Raw genomic sequence first — 21,673 nt, forward strand, 5'->3', positions numbered from 1 at the left:
CTAAACCCCCTTCAAAATCAATCTCCATTATTGATCCATCTTCAGAAATCACCTGAACGAGTGCTTTCACTACCTACGGCTGGCGATCAATCACTTTATTGATTAATCACATTTTGGTCTTTGATGATTGAATTGTTGGAAAATCAGGAGACTTTTCCACCAATCCGCTCCTGGTGTTTCCGTCACAGTGACGTCATCGCAGCCAGGGCGGCCATTTTGTTTGACAAGCCAGTTTTACAGTTTCTGTTCATTTAGACTTTCAGGTCAATGTAAGAGTCAGGATTAGATTTAACAAAAATAAACTCATCATGTGACAAGAGTACAGTAATCTGAGAATAAAGTCTAAATATTAGGAAAATAAAGTAAATTTAAGATGAAGTTTAATCTGAAGCTCGAGTTTAATCTGAACTGCGAATTTCTACTGGCAAAATCTACTTTTAAAAGCAATGATTAAACCTTCACTGGCAGCTCAAACTAAAAATAATTATTAAAAATATTTACAGTATAAATAAAGTACACCCTCCCAGTTCATCCTGATGATCTGATTCACTGATTATTTAACGTTGAGTGGATAAAACAAGTCATTTTTTATTAAGCAAAGAAAGAATGAAAAGCTCATTAATGATTAAATATCCACCCAAAACAAAGTATTGATATCATGCAAAACCTCGAGATTATAAACTAAATGCACTTTTTGTGCTAACGTGTTTTTAGTTTCATATTTTCAGGAATCTTTTTAAGACAAAATAAATCAAATTTATGTTCTTAAAATAAAATCTCATTTCCTGCTCCTCTTTCCCACGGTTTTCTGGTCTGATTTGTTCCTTCGGGTTCAAACATCTGATGTTTATTTTACCCCAAAGCAGAAAAACATCAGGATCAGATTCTGACTCGTTTTCTGCTCTGCAGACTCAGGAACGTTTCAGATGTCAGTAAAACGGCTTTACAGCGTCAGAAAGTAAACTAATAATAAACAAAGCAAACAACCGAACATCAACATTTATTAATTCTTACATTTTAAATGAAGCTGAAGGTTGTTTGTCATCCTGTCAGACATAGAAGATCTTTGATTTAAGAAGGAATAAACAAGCCTTTACAGATCCAGGTGGTTTTAAAACTGAAGTATTAATAATCTGATCTTTTGCACATGAACTTCATGAAGTCTTCCTGGCAGCAGTGATGCAGTTATTATAACATAGATAATAATGTGATAAGACGTTTCCTCTGTTTGTGCCCAGATAAAGACACTCGGCCGTTCTGCTCCCTCAACCCTTCCTCTCCAAAGTGTCGGTGCAAAGACGGCAGCTGCAAAGGTGACGACACAAAAACCCAACCCGACAATCATTTCTAAATAAAACTGCAGGTTTTGAGTTTTTCAGAGATTCATTTGAATTAACAGGACATTGACCTTTAACCACTCAAAGGTTAAAGGTCAATGTCCTGTTAATTCAAATGAATCTCTGAAAAACTCAAAACCTGCAGTTTTATTTGGAAATGATCCATTTTATGAGGCGGGACGTAAACAACAGGCTGTTTGCTGAGTTCTGTAATCAGCTGACGGGTTTGGGTTTAGATGGACGGCGGTTCTGGATCAATATGTTCTGTGAAGATTTGAATTATTAGTAAAGTATTTTTAGTTTCACCAGAATCTCTCAGGGTGTGAATCTGGGCATTTAACACAATTTATCCCAACATGCTGCTGCTGTTACATTCGGATGTTTGGGCTGAACAGAACCAGATATTTGGACTTGATCATGTTTTAAACATTTCTTCATGAAACCAGAAAGAGAAACAAGATTTAAACTAAACCCTCAGATTTAAGGAGTTGGTCTGTTTTAACTGGTAACAAAAATGAACCGATATTCGACTCATACGATTGTTTTTCTAATTTTTATCAATTAAAAATCGATACTTTATAATTATTTGCAGGAATTTTGCAATATTTTCTGCCATTTTGATGGAGAACAGACGTCTGCTGCTTTCCTTATATGTGACTGTAAATGTGACGTTTTGTAACTCGCTGTATGGACGCAGCGTGCAGTAGAAGAAACGCTGCCACCTGGGAGGTGGGAGGTAGCATGGCTGATGAACTCACAACTAAGCATTAGTTCAACAATGCAGAAATCTGTGGATTTAGAGTGAATTTTCACAAAAAACTGAACTGAACGAACAACAACAACAACAACAACAGTAATAACAATAATAATAATAATAATAATAACAATTATAATAATAATAATAACAATAATAATAAATAAATAACAATTATAATAATAATAACAATAATAATAATAATAATAACAATTATAATAATAATAAATAATAACAATAATAATAATAATAATAATAATAACAATTATAATAATAATAATAACAATAATAATAATAATAATAATAATAATGATGATAATAATAATAATAATAATAATAACAACAACAATAATAATAATAATTATTATTATTAATAATAATAATAATAATAATAGTCTGGCTTACAACTTTGTGTTTTTTTCTTCTCCAGGGATTCTTAAAGTGACTTTACAGCCACACAGACCCAGAACTACAATATCCATCACCTCCACTGTTCCCACTGTTCCCACTGTTCCCACTGTTCCCACTACAACCACCGTCTCCTCCACCGCTTACCAAACTACCGCTGCCTTGACGACCACTGTCATAGCAACCGCCTCGAAGGCTACCTCCAGCGTTGCTATGACAACCAGATCCCCAGCTACCGGCGCCACGGCTGCTGCTGAGCCTGCGGTTGCTACAGCAACCAGCGCCGCGGTGACAGCGACGCTGAGCAACCGGATCAACGAGGTCGTGACGCAGAGGCAGCGAGGCGACGTTCACAGTGAGGCGGCCGACAGATGTTCATCTCCTGAAATATGTTTTCCATATTTACTAAAACTGTCACCATGTTTGTGACAGGTTGCAATGAGACAAATAACAACCAATCAGAGCCAGGAGGACGTAGTGCTGCCAATCATCCCTGTGTACATGCTGCAAATATACTATGGTAGAGAAAGTAAAACCATTCATCAATGGCTATGCTAACTAGCCTTAGCATTTGTAGCAGGTCATGTTGCGGTTAGCTAGCTGTAGCGTAGCAGAGGGAAAGGAGGAGGGGATGAACACGAGGATGATTGGCAGCACTAAAACCCTCCTCTGACTCCGATTAGTCGATTCTGACTGTGGTAGCTTGACTTCATTCACAGATTATCTGTCATGAATAATTATAATTTTATAAAAATATATAAGAAAGCTCTTTTTAATCAAAGTTACATAACGCAACTTAAATGTTTACATTTGATATGATGTAGTGATAGTTAAATTAGTTTTCAGTAGATAATCAATCAGAGGAGCAGCTGCCGTTTCCTAACTCGTCTGTCGTTGTGCTTCAGTTCCTCGGCTGCCGGGACAAAACCACGTCTGGGAGTTTGACATCGAGCTGGGGAACACGGCGCAGGACGCCCGGGACGACCCCGGTACGACCCCGCTACGACCCCACTACGACCCCACTACAACCCCACTACAACCCCACTACGACCCCACTACAACCCCACTACGACCCCACTACGACCCCACTACGACCCCACTACAACCCCACTACGACCCCACTATGACCCCTCTATGACCCCGCTACGACCCCGCTACAACCCCACTATGACCCCACTACGACCCCACTATGACCCCACTACAACCCCACTACGACCCCACTATTACCCCTCTATGACCCCACTATTACCCCTCTATGACCCCGCTACGACCCCACTATTACCCCTCTATTACCCCTCTATGACCCCTCTATGACCCCACTATGACCCCACTACAACCCCACTACGACCCCACTATTACCCCTCTATGACCCACTATTACCCCTCTATGACCCGCTACGACCCCACTATGACCCCTCTATGACCCCGCTACGACCCCACTACGACCCACTACAACCCCACTACGACCCCACTATTACCCCTCTATGACCCCGCTACGACCCCACTATGACCCCTCTATGACCCCTACGACCCCACTATGACCCCTCTATGACCCCGCTATGACCCCTCTATGACCCCACTACAACCCCACTACGACCCCACTATGACCCCTCTATGACCCCGCTACGACCCCACTACGACCCCACTATGACCCCTCTATGACCCCGCTACGACCCCACTACGACCCCACTATGACCCTCTATGACCCCGCTACAACCCCACTACGACCCCACTATGACCCCACTATGACCCCACTACGACCCCACTACGACCCCACTACGACCCCACTACAACCCCACTACGACCCCACTATGACCCCACTATGACCCCACTACGACCCCACTACAACCCCACTACGACCCCACTATGACCCCACTACAACCCCACTATGACCCCTCTATGACCCCACTACAACCCCACTATGACCCCTCTATGACCCCACTACAACCCCACTACAACCCCACTACAACCCCACTACAACCCCGCTACGACCCCACTATGACCCCACTATGACCCCTCTATGACCCCACTACAACCCCACTATGACCCCACTATGACCCCTCTATGACCCCACTACAACCCCACTACAACCCCACTACGACCCCACTATGACCCCACTACGACCCCACTACAACCCCACTACAACCCCACTACAACCCCCTATGACCCCACTATGACCCCACTATGACCCCTCTATGACCCCACTACAACCCCACTATGACCCCACTATGACCCCACTATGACCCCTCTATGACCCCACTACAACTCCACTACAACCCACTACAACCCCACTATGACCCCACTATGACCCCACTACAACTCCACTACAACCCCACTACAACCCCACTACAACCCCACTATGACCCCACTATGACCCCACTACAACTCCACTACAACCCCACTACAACCCCACTACAACCCCACTATGACCCCACTATGACCCCTCTATGACGCCACTACAACCCCACTATGACCCCACTATGACCCCACTACAACCCCACTATGACCCCACTATGACCCACTACAACCCCACTATGACCCCACTATGACCCCACTACAACCCCTCTATGACCCCGCTACCGCTTCCTGGGCTTTGTTCAAAGAAACGGAAAAACAGCAGCAACAACATACTGACCAGTCAACGCAGGATTGGACTAATATTCTGATTGGTTGGCATAAATCTGCCTCAACACAGGGAGGAGAGACAGCTAATCAATTTAGTCATCAATTAACCGAAGAAAAATTAGCAGCAATCATTAAACAACCTTAGTGCTGAAGCAATCAGAATATTTGTGTTAAACCAGTGAACGGTTTAACACAACTGATTCAGAAAAGGATTAATTATGACCTGAAAGCTGAACAAAAGCCTCTGAGCAAACGGGAATCAAACCAAAACCGTTTTGGTGTCATTTTAACATTTTAGGATTTTTCTTTAGTCTTTGGTAAAAATGAGCTTCTTCTTCCGCTAGTGTTAGACTGTGGCGTTTGTTTTATTTACCCATAATGCCTTGTGCTTGGTCCACTTCCTGGTGTCGGAGCGGTTTCTGGTCCGTTTGTCGTTCTCTTAGGCATTCGGGTTTCCTTCAACAGAACCGAGGCTGAGGTTTCTGGGCGACCAGAGTTCAACCTGCTGGACTTTCCAGACAAACAAGAACCAAATGAATCGATCCAGAAATGTTTCTCCAGTCCAAAGACCAACTTCACTTTCTGCAACGGTTCAAACAAATAAAAAAATTACTCTGTTTTTAGATTCATACATATTTAATGGTTTTATTATAGTCTAGTGAGGAAACTGTGTTTACCTTAAAATGTTCTTTACAGAACAACACAGAAACCAATTGATGTTGCTCCGACTCTGTCGTTGCTCTGACTCTGATGTTGCTCTGACTCTGTCGTTGCTCTGACTCTGATGTTTGCTTTGACTCTATCGTTGCTCTGACTCTGTCGTTGCTCCAACTCTGTCGTTGCTCCGACTCTGTCGTTGCTCCGACTCTGTTGTTGCTTTGACTCTGTCGTTGCTCCGACTCTGTCGTTGCTCCAACTCTGTCGTTGCTCCGACTCTGTCGTTGCTCTGACTCTGTTGTTGCTCCGACTCTGTCGTTGCTCCGACTCTGTCGTTGCTCCGACTCTGTCGTTGCTCCGACTCTGTCGTTGCTCCGACTCTGATGTTGCTCCGACTCTGTCGTTGCTCCGACTCTGTCGTTGCTCTGACTCTGATGTTGCTTTGACTCTATCGTTGCTCTGACTCTGTTGTTGCTCCGACTCTGTCGTTGCTCCGACTCTGTCGTTGCTCCGACTCTGTCGTTGCTTTGACTCTATCGTTGCTCTGACTCTGTCGTTGCTCCGACTCTGTCGTTGCTCCGACTCTGTCGTTGCTCTGACTCTGTTGTTGCTCCGACTCTGTTGTTGCTCCGACTCTGTCGTTGCTTTGACTCTATCGTTGCTCTGACTCTGTCGTTGCTCCAACTCTGTCGTTGCTCCAACTCTGATGTTGCTCTGACTCTGTCGTTGCTTTGACTCTATCGTTGCTCCGACTCTGTCATTGCTCCGACTCTGTCGTTGCTCCGACTCTGTGGTTGCTCTGACTCTGTCGTTGCTCTGACTCTGTGGTTGCTCCGACTCTGTCATTGCTCCGACTCTGTCGTTGCTCTGACTCTGTCGTTGCTCTGACTCTGTGGTTGCTCTGACTCTGTCGTTGCTTTGACTCTATCGTTGCTCTGACTCTGTCGTTGCTCCGACTCTGATGTTGCTCTGACTCTGTCGTTGCTCTGACTCTATCGTTGCTCTGACTCTGTGGTTGCTCTGACTCTGTCGTTGCTCTGACTCTGATGTTGCTCTGACTCTGTCATTGCTCTGACTCTATCGTTGCTCTGACTCTGTCGTTGCTTTGACTCTATCGTTGCTCTGACTCTGTCGTTGCTCTGACTCTATCGTTGCTCTGACTCTGTGGTTGCTCTGACTCTGTCGTTGCTCTGACTCTGTGGTTGCTCTGTCGTTGCTCCGACTCTGTCGTTGCTCCGACTCTGTCGTTGCTCCGACTCTGTCGTTGCTCCGACTCTGTCGTTGCTCCGACTCTGTCGTTGCTCCGACTCTGTTGTTGCTCCGACTCTGTCGTTGCTCCGACTCTGTCGTTGCTCCGACTCTGTCGTTGCTCTGACTCTGTCGTTGCTCTGACTCTGTCGTTGCTCTGACTCTGTCGTTGCTTTGACTCTATCGTTGCTCTGACTCTGTCGTTGCTCTGACTCTGTCGTTGCTCTGACTCTATCGTTGCTCTGACTCTGATGTTGCTCTGACTCTGTCGTTGCTCTGACTCTATCGTTGCTCTGACTCTGTGGTTGCTCTGACTCTGTCGTTGCTCTGACTCTGATGTTGCTCTGACTCTGTCGTTGCTCTGACTCTATCGTTGCTCTGACTCTGTGGTTGCTCTGACTCTGTCGTTGCTTTGACTCTATCGTTGCTCTGACTCTGTCGTTGCTCTGACTCTGTCGTTGCTCTGACTCTGTCGTTGCTCCGACTCTGTCGTTGCTCTGACTCTGTCGTTGCTCTGACTCTGTCGTTGCTCCGACTCTGTCGTTGCTCCGACTCTGTCGTTGCTCCAACTCTGTCGTTGCTCCAACTCTGTCGTTGCTCTGACTCTGTGGTTGCTCTGACTCTATCGTTGCTCTGACTCTGTCATTGCTCCGACTCTGTCGTTGCTCCAACTCTGTCGTTGCTCTGACTCTGTCGTTGCTTTGACTCTGTCGTTGCTCCGACTCTGTCGTTGCTCTGACTCTGTGGTTGCTCTGACTCTGTCGTTGCTTTGACTCTATCGTTGCTCTGACTCTGTCGTTGCTCTGACTCTATCGTTGCTCTGACTCTGTCGTTGCTCTGACTCTATCGTTGCTCTGACTCTGTGGTTGCTCTGACTCTGTCGTTGCTCTGACTCTGTGGTTGCTCTGACTCTGTCGTTGCTCCGACTCTGTCGTTGCTCCAACTCTGTCGTTGCTCCAACTCTGTCGTTGCTCTGACTCTGTGGTTGCTTTGACTCTATCGTTGCTCTGACTCTGTCGTTGCTCTGACTCTGATGTTGCTCCGACTCTGTCGTTGCTCCGACTCTGATGTTGCTCTGACTCTGATGTTGCTCTGACTCTATCGTTGCTCTGACTCTGTGGTTGCTCTGACTCTGTCGTTGCTCTGACTCTGATGTTGCTCTGACTCTGTCGTTGCTCTGACTCTATCGTTGCTCTGACACTGTGGTTGCTCTGACTCTGTCGTTGCTCTGACTCTGATGTTGCTCTGACTCTGTCGTTGCTCTGACTCTGATGTTGCTCTGACTCTGTCGTTGCTCTGACTCTGTTGTTGCTCCGACTCTGTCGTTGCTCTGACTCTGTTGTTGCTCCGACTCTGTTGTTGCTCCGACTCTGTCGTTGCTCCGACTCTGTCGTTGCTCCGACTCTGTCGTTGCTCTGACTCTGTCGTTGCTCCAACTCTGTCGTTGCTCTGACTCTATCGTTGCTCCAACTCTGTCGTTGCTCCGACTCTGTCGTTGCTCTGACTCTGTCGTTGCTCTGACTCTATCGTTGCTCTGACTCTGATGTTGCTTTGACTCTGATGTTGCCCTGACTCTATCGTTGCTCTGACTCTGATGTTGCTCTGACTCTGTCGTTGCTCTGACTCTGTCGTTGCTCTGACTCTGTTGCTCTGTTGCAGCGGCCGGTGATCTCCGCTGCAGCTTCAGTCGTGGCGTCTGCAGCTGGATCTCTGAGCGAGACGGAGATCTGTCCTGGGAATCTGTGGAAGCTCCTGCAGGTAACGACACCTGCAGACCAGCAGCTCTGTGATTCGTCATGAACCCAGAATGATTTTGACTCCTGGTCCAGGTGGGCGGTACCTTTCGGTCCCGGAGCTGAAGGACGGCCAGCGCGGCGTCCGAGGCGCCCGATTGGCCGTCCAGATTCTGCCTTCGTGGAACCGCGGCGACGCCTGCTTCTCCTTCTCCCATTGGCTGTCGGGGCGTCAGGTGGGAGTCCTGCAGCTGTTTGTCCGCAAGAAAGGACGGGACCAAAGGTACTGCAGTGGCCGTGACCTCTGACCTCTAACCAGACTGGTGCTGCTGCAGAGCGCTGGGTGAAAGCTTGATCCTGATTGGCTGTTTCAGGTATGGCTCCGCCCTCTGGACCAGGACAGGTGGGCACGGGTGGAGGCAGACGCAGGTTACCTTGGAGATGGAGTCAGTGGACAAGGTAAGATGGTGATGATGATGATGACGACGGTGGCAATGATGAAGATGACGATGGATTTATAGATGATGATGATGTTGATGATGACGATGGATTTATAGATGATGATGATGATGTGTGCAGGTGCTGCTGAAGGCTGAGCGGAGGCCCGGACGACAAGGTCAGATTGCTGTTGATGATGTCACACTGAGACGAGGGGCGTGTCGATGACATCATCAGTGGGATCTCATTTAAAGGGCCAGTCTGCTGTTTTCTAATTGGTTAAAAGCTTTCCATTTCTGGCTCTCGATGCTCAGATCAGATTTATTTTTTTGTTTTGGTCGTTTGCGTTAATTTTAAAATGTCGCCTCCGTCTGACCTCTGTCTGACCTCAGAGTGACCTCTGTCTGACCTCAGAGTGACCTCTGTCTGACCTCAGAGTGACCTCTGTCTGACCTCAGAGTGACCTGAGGTGAGACGGTAGCGCTAGCGGTCGCTGAGGCCGAGGCGATTACTTACTGCTTCAGGTGATGAAGCCGGTTACAGGTGGAGGAAAAACGCCGCCTCAACGCTTCTTCACTGGTGATTTTAAGTCCCGCCCTGTTTTGGTTCCTGTTTGGATGAAATATGACGAGTTCCTGTGACTGAGCTCCCATTGATACATTTTATTTATTAAAACCATATTTCCAAACAGCAGACCAGATTTATAACTTAGAATCAGAAATCAAATAATCTGCTGATAATCCCTGTAGATTAATTACAGATTGTTGATGAAATAGTAAAACATTGTTATATAATCTGTGTTAAATGTTAATTCATAAAATATTACTGTAATATTCAATGTTTATGTAAATAAAAACTGTTTGTGAAACAATAAACTTGTTTCTCTTTTTAATGAGATTTTCTCTCAAAGTGAGCATAATTTTGTTAATCTGAGCAAATCTGGTGGTTTATATTCATATTTGACCCAAAATAAATGTTGTTTACTAGTTCAGAGGGTAGATGCAGCTGGTGGGGCTGTTGCAGCAGGAGGGCGGGACTTCCTGATGATTCATTTCAAACATCTGCTGCTCAGAACCAGAACACATCTGGATTCCTGGGTTTTCGGACTCAGCCTGTGATTTACAGCCGGTTTCCTCCTGCTAACGCTGTAATTACTAAACAGGCTTCTCTTCTTCTGGTTTCTGCTGACGATCACATGACGTCATACGAGGAGGAATAACAGGAGACCAGCAACATGAGGAGGGTTTCGGATTTCATGTGAATGTTTAAAGTTTTCTGGTAACCTTAAAGGTTCAGAAGCGCCCCCTGCTGCAGGCTCCACGCATTACAGCAGTTTTTCTTTCTGCGAAAACATTTAGGATATTTTGGTGCTAAAATGTAAATAAAATAAGATTATTCAAGCTGTGTAAAATTACCATATACATTTTTAAAGACTTGAGTCTTGGAAAAATCTGAAAACATAAATTATTCAGTTATGTGAGAATCTGACAGTTTGACCTCCTGAGGACGTTATAGCTCCACCTGGTGGCGGATGATGGGAATTACATCTGTCATTTAAAATCTGATCGTTTCTGTAAAACAATTCAATAAGATTTTCTTTATTGATCAGATGTTTGAATCTTTGTTCCACTGCACCAGGTGTTTTATTTAAATCTAAACCCGACTGAACAATGATTAATGAGCCTGAACTTTTCACATTTCAATGAAAGGTACTGCTTTTTTATGTATCAAATATTGTGTAAAAGGTATAAATATTGTTAACTAGTTGAATAGAAATGTAAAATATTAAAATAACACTCTGTACTTGTTTTAAAAATATGTGTAATCTAATAATAAAATGGTAAATAGAGAAGTTGAACTATGTTTTGTTCGCCTGGTGTTTCTCCTCCTGGCCACCAGGGGGCAGCAGCGCCAGCCGACCCGGCGGAAGACGTGCCTGCTCTCGGCGGGTCATGACGCTGCTCTCGGCCTCTGTCAGCAGCGGTACCGGTTCGGCTTTTTGGACCTTTTCTCGGTGATTTTGGTGTTTTTTCGAGACACTTGAGGTGTTTCTATGTCAAATGACAGGAAGCCGGTGGCAGGCGGTCCCGGGCGGGTTCGGTTCGGTTTGTTGAATTGTTGGACCTCGGCGCTGCGGGTCGCTGGTCGTGAATGTTTGGGGCAGCTGGTTCTGTTCAGTAAAAGGACCTGTGAGCCTCAGTGTTTGGACCGGGTCTGGTTTCACCTCCAGTCCTTCTGTCCCTGCTGTCTGCTGTTCTGCTGCTGTTTCCACCGGAACCGGCTCCGATACCTTCCCCCAGATTAACTCTCTGCTGCGCTTTCTGGGCCCCCGGAACCGGCGCAGACTGGTACCGCTGCTGCGCAGATAGACGGAGCAGGACGGCCTGTTGAAGTCTAAATTACTGAGAGTAAAAGTGTCAAAATAAAACAACTTCTGTCTGAGGAGCTGCATGCTCATTGGCTGCCAGCGGGTCACGTGTTCACTCAGTTTACAGAAAGTCACCAAAAACACTGAATATTCAGTTTGGAGTTGAATTTTTGATAATTACAAAGAATACCTGCCTTCCTCAATACTTGCAGCTAAATATGTAACTTGGTGACTAAACTTCTGGTCAGAACAAAATATTCATTTTTGTTCAATATGTCAAATTATTGCTTTTAATGTTTAATTACGTGACTTTACAAATGGCATCCCATAAAAGTCCATATTCCTTTATTTGCAAACTGATTATGCAGTTTGGAGCTAAATAAATAACCTGTTTAGTGAATATTTGAATCCTATGTGTCTGAGTTGCTTTTGAACGATAATAATTGAAACATTACTCAACATATTTGATTATTAACTTGTTAAAATTTAATGTCTGTTGCTGGTTTTTCATTTGCTGACTGTAAGATGTTTTTCTGACTTTATTTTTGTGTTTTATGATATAAACACTGAACTGTTTAAATAGATAATCATGATTGATTATTTTTTTCTCCAGCTGCTACTCTTCTGTACTGTGGATCTCTTGCACATGACTCCAGGGTAATTTAGATATTAATCTAATTCCAAATTAATAATTTAGGAGCTGAAACACATTGTGTTGTAACACACAGCTTCAAATATATTCAGTTTGTAAAATGCTTGTTTAAATGTTTTATTTAGACATGATGCAGGTCGAATTAATGTGTAATAAAATAATTATAATTATATTATTAAGTTATAATTACTCTTCTGTAAAATCTGCCACCTTTGGATTTTCTTTTTAAGGGAGACTAATTTGCTAATTTTATAAAAGAAATTAGAGAAATGCATCTTAAAAACATTTTTATTCTCATAATATCAATGATGTGGTAATTTTTTTAAAGTCTAGACACAGTTGACTTGTTTCTGTTACTGAGATTGATGAGGATGTGAACCCTGATCACATTCTGCAGATCAGGGTTCTCAGATCCAGCCTGGATTAAATGTTTCTGTACTTCAACACATCTGAGAAAAGTAATCAGGACTCTGGAGAACTTGAGGAAGTGATTCAGCCGTTTGATTCAGGCGTGTTAGACAGATCTAAGAGTTTCAGGACACCGGCACCTGACCGGATTTCAGGTGAAAAACAAAAGGTTTAAATGTCTTCTTCTCCCAGTCTGGGATGAGCTGCAGCTGAAAAATTTGATTTTTCACTCATATTTAGAGACGACTTTACAATAACCTGAAGTCCTCACAAATTAAAACAGAAATCAGATTGAAACTTGAAGGTTTTTGTAAAAGCATTTAATTCTAGACCTGTTTTTAAATGGATGCAAGCTTATTTAGCAAAGAAACTATCTTGAGGTTTTCTCCTTTAGACTGTAAAATCTGCATCCCATATTTATAATCTCTGATATGTTTAAGGAACGAGGTTTCCCCTTTGGAATGAAGGGAGGCTTCAGTATCTTTAAAAGCTTAATAAACTGATCATGAAATATACATTTTGACACAATCTGATTGGAACATTGTCTCTGCATTTACACATAATTATTTGTGGTAACTTTGACCTTGACCTCTGTTCCCTGCTCAGACTGTGTGGGTGGGGAACTTTCCAGGTTGTTTTCTGCTGACAGAGAAAGTGTTAAAAACAGTCAACTCAAATGTTATTGTGAGTCAAGAGTCATCTTTGATTAGAGAATCAGAGTTAAAGAGGAGTTACCGAATGGTCTGGCTTGATATAACAACACCATGATGATGGTGGAGATGAAGTATGGACAGAACACCACCAGGTGGCGCAGCACTGTGTATGTGAGCTGTAGGGGGCCCGAGGCGGAGGCCGCGGCTCCGGAGGACGGCGGGGAGACTAGAGGTTTGGCTGTAAATAAAACATTTTAAATTAGTTCACCGGGAGCTGAGAGGCAACATGAGGAAGGAACTTCGTCTATAATCTGAGAGACAGCAGCTCATTGCTTGGGTTGGATCGGGTCGGGTCATGTTGGGTCATGTTGGGTCGGGTCAGGTCATGTTGGGTCGGGTTGGGTTGGGTCGGGTCGGGTCATGTTGGGTCATGTTGGGTCGGGTCAGGTCATGTTGGGTTGGGTTGGGTTGGGTCGGGTCGGGTCATGTTGGGTCGGGTTGGGTTGGGTCGGGTCATGTTGGGTCATGTTGGGTCGGGTTGGGTTGGGTCGGGTCGGGTCATGTTGGGTTGGGTTGGGTTGGGTTGGGTCGGGTCAGGTCGGGTCATGTTGGGTCGGGTCGGGTCGGGTCGGGTCGGGTCGGGTCAGGTCGGGTCGGGTTGGGTCTTGTCGGGTTGGGTCGGTTCATGTTGGGTTGGGTTGGGTTGGGTCGGGTCATGTTGGGTTGGGTCGGGTCGGGTCGGGTCATGTTGGGTCGGGTCATGTTGGGTCGGGTCATGTTGGGTTGGGTCGGGTCGGGTCAGGTTGGGTCGGGTTGGGTCGGGTCGGGTCGGGTTGGGTCATGTTGGGTCGGGTCGGGTCATGTTGGGTCGGGTCGGGTCATGTTGGGTCGGGTCAGGTCATGTTGGGTCGGGTCATGTTGGGTCATGTTGGGTTGGGTCGGGTCATGTTGGGTCATGTTGGGTTGGGTCGGGTCGGTTCAGGTTGGGTTGGGTCGGGTCAGGTCATGTTGGGTTGGGTCGGGTCATGTTGGGTTGGGTCGGGTCGGGTCGGGTCATGTTGGGTCGGGTCATGTTGGGTCGGGTCATGTTGGGTTGGGTCGGGTCGGGTCATGTTGGGTTGGGTCGGGTCGGGTCATGTTGGGTCGGGTTGGGTCGGGTCGGGTGGGGTCGGGTCATGTTGGGTCGGGTCGGGTCATGTTGGGTCGGGTTGGGTCGGGTCGGGTCAGGTCATGTTGGGTCGGGTCATGTTGGGTCATGTTGGGTTGGGTCGGGTCATGTTGGGTCATGTTGGGTTGGGTCGGGTCATGTTGGGTCATGTTGGGTTGGGTTGGGTCGGGTCAGGTTGGGTTGGGTCGGGTCAGGTCATGTTGGGTTGGGTCAGGTCATGTTGGGTTGGGTCGGGTTGAGTTGGGTTGGACGGTACAGACCAGCCTTCGCCTGTACGACCCCCAATGACCTCATCAATGGTTCAAAATGGCGACATCACTGAACCGCTATGGGTAACTACTGTCCACATGTCTGTAAATCACGAGATTATTAATGCGTGGCGGTGCAATTTTGGACAATGTTGCGCATATTAGTGGCTTAGGTAGAAATCCTGACAAGTGAGAACACCTTGATCAAACTAAAGGAATAAAAGAGTCAGAATTATTCAGTACATGCTGGTCTGAACTCAGTCACTGTTGATAACAGTAGCAGTTCATTCACCATCAGATGCTCCGTCCATTTCTGTCATTGTGTCTTTGGACAAGACGCTTCACCCGCCTGGCCTGCTGGCGGCGGTCGGAGGGCCGGTGCAGCCTGGCCTCAGTCAGAATGCCCCAAGGCAGCTGTGGCTACTAGCCAGTAGCTCATCAACACTAGTGTGTGAATGACTGAATGTAGCGTGAAGTGCTTTGGAGTCCTCTGACTTTGATAAAGCACAGATACAGGCCATTTACCATCACAATGCTGCATTGGTGTAGATTCCAGTTAGTGACCTTCATGGCTCCATCCTGACTGTTCTTATCAACCGTCTGATTTAAAGCTCAGCTCCCCTTCCAGTTCTACATCACAAAGTGTGTTGTCTACATCAGCAGGTCTTTCTGTGGTACTCAGAGGACCCTGAAGTTTCCTCCAGTTCAGGTATGGTTTACGAAACACAATGACTTCTAGATCATCAGGAAAAACTTAAAATGTGACATTTTAGAAGAAAAATGTCATTATTCAATGAGAACATCACCTCATCTCTTTTCTCTCAGTAGGTTTTGGTGTTTTCTTTGTATTTTCTGACCTTTGACAGAGACCCTGCTGGATGGAGACTCTCCAGAACCGCTGATGCTACATTTATAGAGGCCTTCATCAGAGCTGGAAACATGGAGGAGGGTCATGCTGCCTGCTGATCCATCACCAATGAAGACGCCATGTTTATAGAAAGCAGCTGGGAGGTTGTGGGTTGGATTCCTTGCTCTGCAGCTCAGAGTGACGTCATCTCCCTCCATCACAGGGAGGACAGGACTCTGCAGGATCACTGATCCTTTCAACACAGAGACAAACTACAGCATTTCATCCATTTCCACACAGCAACACTAACTCCACAGTCTGATCTTACCAGAGACAGAGAGCTGGATGCTGCAGCTGCTGCTGCTGCAACTGCTGCTGCTGTTGCTGCTGCTGCTGCTGCTGCTGCTGCTGCTGCTGCTGCTGCTGCCGCTGTTGGAGGATCCAGACTCACACCAGTACAGACCAGAGTCTTGTATAAAGAGGAATTCGATGGTACAGGAGGAGTTGGTCCTTTTCCCCCAGCCGTCTCCACACGTTGACATCCGTTTGGTTGTGTTTCTCTTCAAGGTCCATCCTTCAGAGCCGTCGTCCGCCTCACATTTCAGAGTCACTCGGGTTCCTTCAAACAACTGAGAGGAGCTGAAATCAGCAACAAGATGAGCTGCGAAGGAATGAAAGGAAACTCTGATCAATGCAGGTGAGCTGTTTCCACAGACATGTTAGCTTCACTTGAACAAGTCAAGTCATGGCACAAAAAACCTGGGGAACAATAAAGTCACTTCCTGTCTCTCACTTCCCATGTCCATCATGGTGCCTCGACGTTATTATTTACTGCTTTTCCACCCATCTGAGGTCGGTGCACACAGCTAACCGGTTCAGTTGGGTCTTCTGCTGGATCTTCTGGTGATCCCAGACCAGCATGAGATAACTGGTCTCTCCAGAGATTCCTAGTTCCCATTCGGACCTCCCAGCAGCAGCTCCAACTCTTCCCTCAGGAAGGAGGCCAGTCTGATGTCCAGCTGGCCCATCCGTTGGTCCAGATCATGACTCCACTCAGACCTCCACCAAATGACAGGTCATCTCATTTTGGGGAGATTTCAGTCAGGATCTCACAGATAAAAGGTAAATCCAGAACATTTTGTTTCAGAGCCTTTACCCCCAATAAACCAGAGCAGGACTGAAGACAAGCTTCAGTTTCTGTTGACACCAACTGGTTTCACATTACATCAAAACAATTGATTTTACTTAATGCTGCCCTTTACATATGATCAAACCGTTAAGCTGACATTTTCTCTGAGTCGACGCTCACAGTGGCGCCGCTGTCAGCAGAACTCTCATCCTGTTTTATTGTCCTGGTTCCAGGTCAGGTTCAGAGCAGAAGTGACATAAAAACGTCTTTTAGAAACAAGAAAGCAAATTAAATTTCAGGCACAGAAAACCCTCCTCTTTTAATTTACATCACTGCCATAAATAAATAATCACTAGAATGATGTGATTTAACCACATACGGTCTGTGAGGCTGTTCTCCTGATGCTTTGCGTCACCAAACAGGAGTGAATTTTCTCTAAAGTTTACTGACCTTGATGAGTCGAGCTGCACAGCAGAGAGGCCAAAACTACAGAAAACAACAAGATTAGTTTTATTAGACAATGGAAACATTATTAATGAAGTCCTTTTATACATTTTGATACTTTGACCACCAACTTCAGTTCAACAAAATTTAAGCAGTTTTATCAATAAAAACTATAATCCAGACACTGAAAGCAGGTTTTACTCACACAGCAGATGCAGGAAAAACATTTTCATCTTGACTTTGAGTAAAATGGAGTTCAGAACGGTGAGAACTCAGACACAGAAACCTCCCACTTCCTCCACTGGTTTCCTCTAACTGCACTGGTGATGCAGAAGCAGAGCCTCATTTTTCTGTCAAAGCAACAGAAAACCTGAAACCAAACCTTAAAAACAAGAAAATAAAAGTTTAATCTGAAGAAGTTTATGCTGCATTCAGTGACCTTAAAAAAAGTCTGAAAGTGAACAGGTTGTAAACGAAACACCAGAATCAGAACTTTTATTTTAGATTGATTGAGTTTTTTCTCCTGTTAATGAAATAATAAAATATGTATTTTATAAGCAGAAAACATTCTTTCTGTTTGTGTCTCTGTGTGGGAGACAGGAAGTGAAGATCACACGCTTTCTGTCAGCGTTCAACACTTCAACCTGCAGTCAGAAAAAAAACAAACACCTGAAGCTGCTCAGAGTGAAGCGACGCCTCCGCTGCATGAGAGACCAAACAGTGAAAACATAATTCAGCACAGCGTCACTCAGCCAACGGAAAACAACAAAAACATGTCTCTGCTGCTCTAAAACACTTCAGTCAAAGTTTCCACACATTGATGTTTCCTCCACTGTCTGGCTCTCAGTTGGTTTCAATCAGGTTCATGTTTACATGTTCAGTCATCGATATACTGGATGTCACAGGAAATGAGGTTTAAACCGACTTCATGATCATTTCTGTGGAAAAAATCTTAACATTTCTGATCCATTGGTGCAACAGAATCAGCATTTTTAAAACGATCATCTGCAATCAGCCGCTGCCAGAGCAAAACCTGGAAAACAAGCTGCAGGTGTCTCTTTCCAAAGACAGAAAGTCCAACACAAGCACCCTGCAGGCTGGAGGTTCCCAGGACTCTGACATGCTTTACAATCTGGATCATTTCACCAGAAACAGCTGCAGGTCTCTGCGCCTCCACCAGCAGAAACACTAAAGTTTCTTTGGAAACTTGACAGCAATCAGTCAAAATACAGACAAACTAACACCTTGTAACCATCTGTAACTGATGAGCATCATTAACTGCCTTTCCATCACCACTGTTTGCTAAAATTGGTTGGTATTCTGCTAATATCAACAAAACATCACACATGAATAAGTTTGTTTACACAATAAGTGAAAAGTGGGTCAAACTTTTCCACAATGATCAGAAAGTCAGTCAGTCAGACAGGAAACCACTGATGCTGGTTTATGACAACCTGCAGGTACTCAGGTTGTCATTGAAATAAAATATAAAGTATTAAAAAACCTTTAAGGTCACTGGAGCATTTAGACTGATTTGAACCTGGACCACAGGGGGCGCTGTTGCTGGGTCATGAAGTTTCTGTTGATGATGAATCAGTAAAATCACCGACAGAATCTGAGGTTGAACTGAACCTGGATCTGTTTGCTGTTCTGAGGTTATTATTGTGAACAATTTAAACACTTTCTGATGTTTATGGAAAAAGATTAAATTACTAGTCCAATCAGAAGGAGCAGAAAGTTGTTTTAGTTCTATTGAATTTGTCTGCCACTCTGCCATGTTTCATTAACACCACAAGGGGGCGCCCTCTCCCTGACTGAGCAGGCAGTGGTTCTGTTTTTGGTTCCTGGTTCGGCCCTGGGCAGAGAGCCACTTCAGCTACATTAAAAATTAATGTGTGGCTGTCAAATACAAACAATATATATCATAATGTAAATGTTTTATTTCTATTAATTATATTGTTGTTGGATTTAAAAGACATCAGAACGACTGTTATAGAAAATAATCTGATATAAAATGTTAAAATGACTTGATGAATAAATATTTTATGATTTATTAGCAACAATGAAGTCATGGAGCAACTATCCTCAGGGAGCACTGGCCCAAAATACTTGATTAGATCTATTTACACTTAAGTAACAACAGCTGTTTTTATGTAGAATTTAAATAAAATGCGACTTGGCTCTTTTTCAGGAAGCTAATAATGAATGATCAGTTTGAACCCCAGTGGTTCTCAGATCGAGTGGATCCAGTGGATCCTTTTTATCATGAGTGGTTCGGCGGGTCTCCGGTTTTTTTGTGGTTTCAAGGACTGAAGAGCTGACGGGTCACCTGGTTGGCCGAACATTAAGTCGGCTGACATTAAGACTGATGGAAACAGTTTAATCTAGTTGAAACGTCACTGCTTCTTCTCCTCTGGAGTCTGACTTTCTGAACCTGAATCTCCATTCTTCTGTTGGTCACCTGGATCCCCATCCTCCAGTTGGTCACCTGAATCTCCATCCTCCAGTTGGTCACCTGGATCCCTATCCTCCATCCTCCAGTTGGTCACCTGGATCTCCATCCTCCAGTTGGTCACCTGGATCTCCATCCTCCAGTTGGTCACCTGGATCTCCATCTTCCAGTTGGTCACCTGGATCTCCATCCTCCAGTTGGTCACCTGGGTCTCCATCCTCCAGTTGGTCACCTGTCTCCATCCTCCAGTTGGTCACCTGGGTCTCCATCCTCCAGTTGGTCACCTGGATCTCCATCTTCCAGTTGGTCACCTGTATCCCCATCCTCGAGTTGGTCACCTGGATCCCCGTCCTCCAGTTGGTCACCTGGATCCCCGTCCTCCAGTTGGTCACCTGGATCCCCGTCCTCCAGTTGGTCACCTGGGTCTCCATCCTCCAGTTGGTCACCTGGGTCTCCATCCTCCAGTTGGTCACCTGGATCTCCATCTTCCAGTTGGTCACCTGGATCTCCATCCTCCAGTTGGTCACCTGGGTCTCCATCCTCCAGTTGGTCACCTGGATCTCCACCCTCCATCCTCCAGTTGGTCACCTGGATCCCCGTCCTCCAGTTGGTCACCTGGATCCCCGTCCTCCAGTTGGTCACCTGGATCCCCGTCCTCCAGTTGGTCACCTGGATCTCCATCCTCCAGTTGGTCACCTGGATCTCCATCCTCCAGTTGGTCACCTGGATCTCCATCCTCCAGTTGGTCACCTGGATCTCCACCCTCCATCCTCCAGTTGGTCACCTGGATCCCCATCCTCCAGTTGGTCACCTGGATCTCCATCCTCCATCCTCCAGTTGGTCACCTGGATCTCCATCCTCCAGTTGGTCACCTGGATCTCCATCTTCCAGTTGGTCACCTGGATCTCCATCCTCCAGTTGGTCACCTGGATCTCCATCCTCCAGTTGGTCACCTGGATCCCCATCCTCCAGTTGGTCACCTGGATCCCTATCCTCCATCCTCCAGTTGGTCACCTGGATCCCCATCCTCCAGTTGGTCACCTGGATCTCCATCCTCCAGTTGGTCACCTGGATCCCTATCCTCCATCCTCCAGTTGGTCACCTGGATCCCCATACTCCAGTTGGTCACCTGGATCCCCATCCTCCAGTTGGTCACCTGGATCCCCATCCTCCAGTTGGTCACCTGGATCTCCATCTTCCAGTTGGTCACCTGGATCTCCATCCTCCAGTTGGTCACCTGGATCCCTATCCTCCATCCTCCAGTTGGTCACCTGGATCCCCATCCTCCAGTTGGTCACCTGGATCCCCATCCTCCAGTTGGTCACCTGGATCCCATCCTCCAGTTGGTCACCTGGATCCCCATCCTCCAGTTGGTCACCTGGATCCCCATCCTCCAGTTGGTCACCTGGATCCCTATCCTCCATCCTCCAGTTGGTCACCTGGATCCCCATCCTCCAGTTGGTCACCTGGATCCCTATCCTCCATCCTCCAGTTGGTCACCTGGATCCCCATCCTCCAGTTGGTCACCTGGATCTCCATCCTCCAGTTGGTCACCTAGATCTCCATCTTCCAGTTGGTCACCTGGATCTCCATCCTCCAGTTGGTCACCTGGATCTCCTTCCTCCATCCTCCAGTTGGTCACCTGGATCTCCATCCTCCAGTTGGTCACCTGGATCTCCATCCTCCAGTTGGTCACCTGTATCTCCATCCTCCAGTTGGTCACCTGGGTCTCCATCCTCCATCCTCCAGTTGGTCACCTGGATCTCCATCCTCCAGTTGGTCACCTGGATCTCCATCCTCCAGTTGGTCACCTGGGTCTCCATCCTCCATCCTCCAGTTTGTCACCTGGATCTGGGTAAAGTGGGTGTGGTCTATAAGTAGCTGCTGGTTCAGTTGGACATGTGTCCTCCTCATGCTCCCCTGTGGCTTCTGGCCATAAACTGCAACAAATCGCTAAGTGTGCTGCATGCTGCTCTGGTGTCCTCTCTCCCTGCACAATAGCTGATCTTTGTTAGAAAATCTGAATTTGTGTATGATTGTAGGTAAAACGCCACTGTGCTGCTCTTCTCCTCCTCTTTCTCGTTTTATGAGTATGTGTTTGAACA

At 45.9% G+C, this 21,673-nt stretch overlaps 1 pseudogene; it reads left to right on the forward strand.

Annotated features, from left to right (window-relative positions):
- The window catches only part of LOC129355883 (nephronectin-like), a 15,894-nt pseudogene extending 5,798 nt beyond the window's left edge, over positions 1 to 10,096 (forward strand).
- Positions 10,097 to 21,673: the final 11,577 nt, after the last annotated feature.

The sequence above is a fragment of the Poeciliopsis prolifica genome, unplaced genomic scaffold (genome assembly GCF_027474105.1).
Source record: "Poeciliopsis prolifica strain line A6 unplaced genomic scaffold, Auburn_PproV2 SCAFFOLD149, whole genome shotgun sequence".
NCBI classification, from domain to species: Eukaryota; Metazoa; Chordata; class Actinopteri; order Cyprinodontiformes; family Poeciliidae; genus Poeciliopsis; species Poeciliopsis prolifica.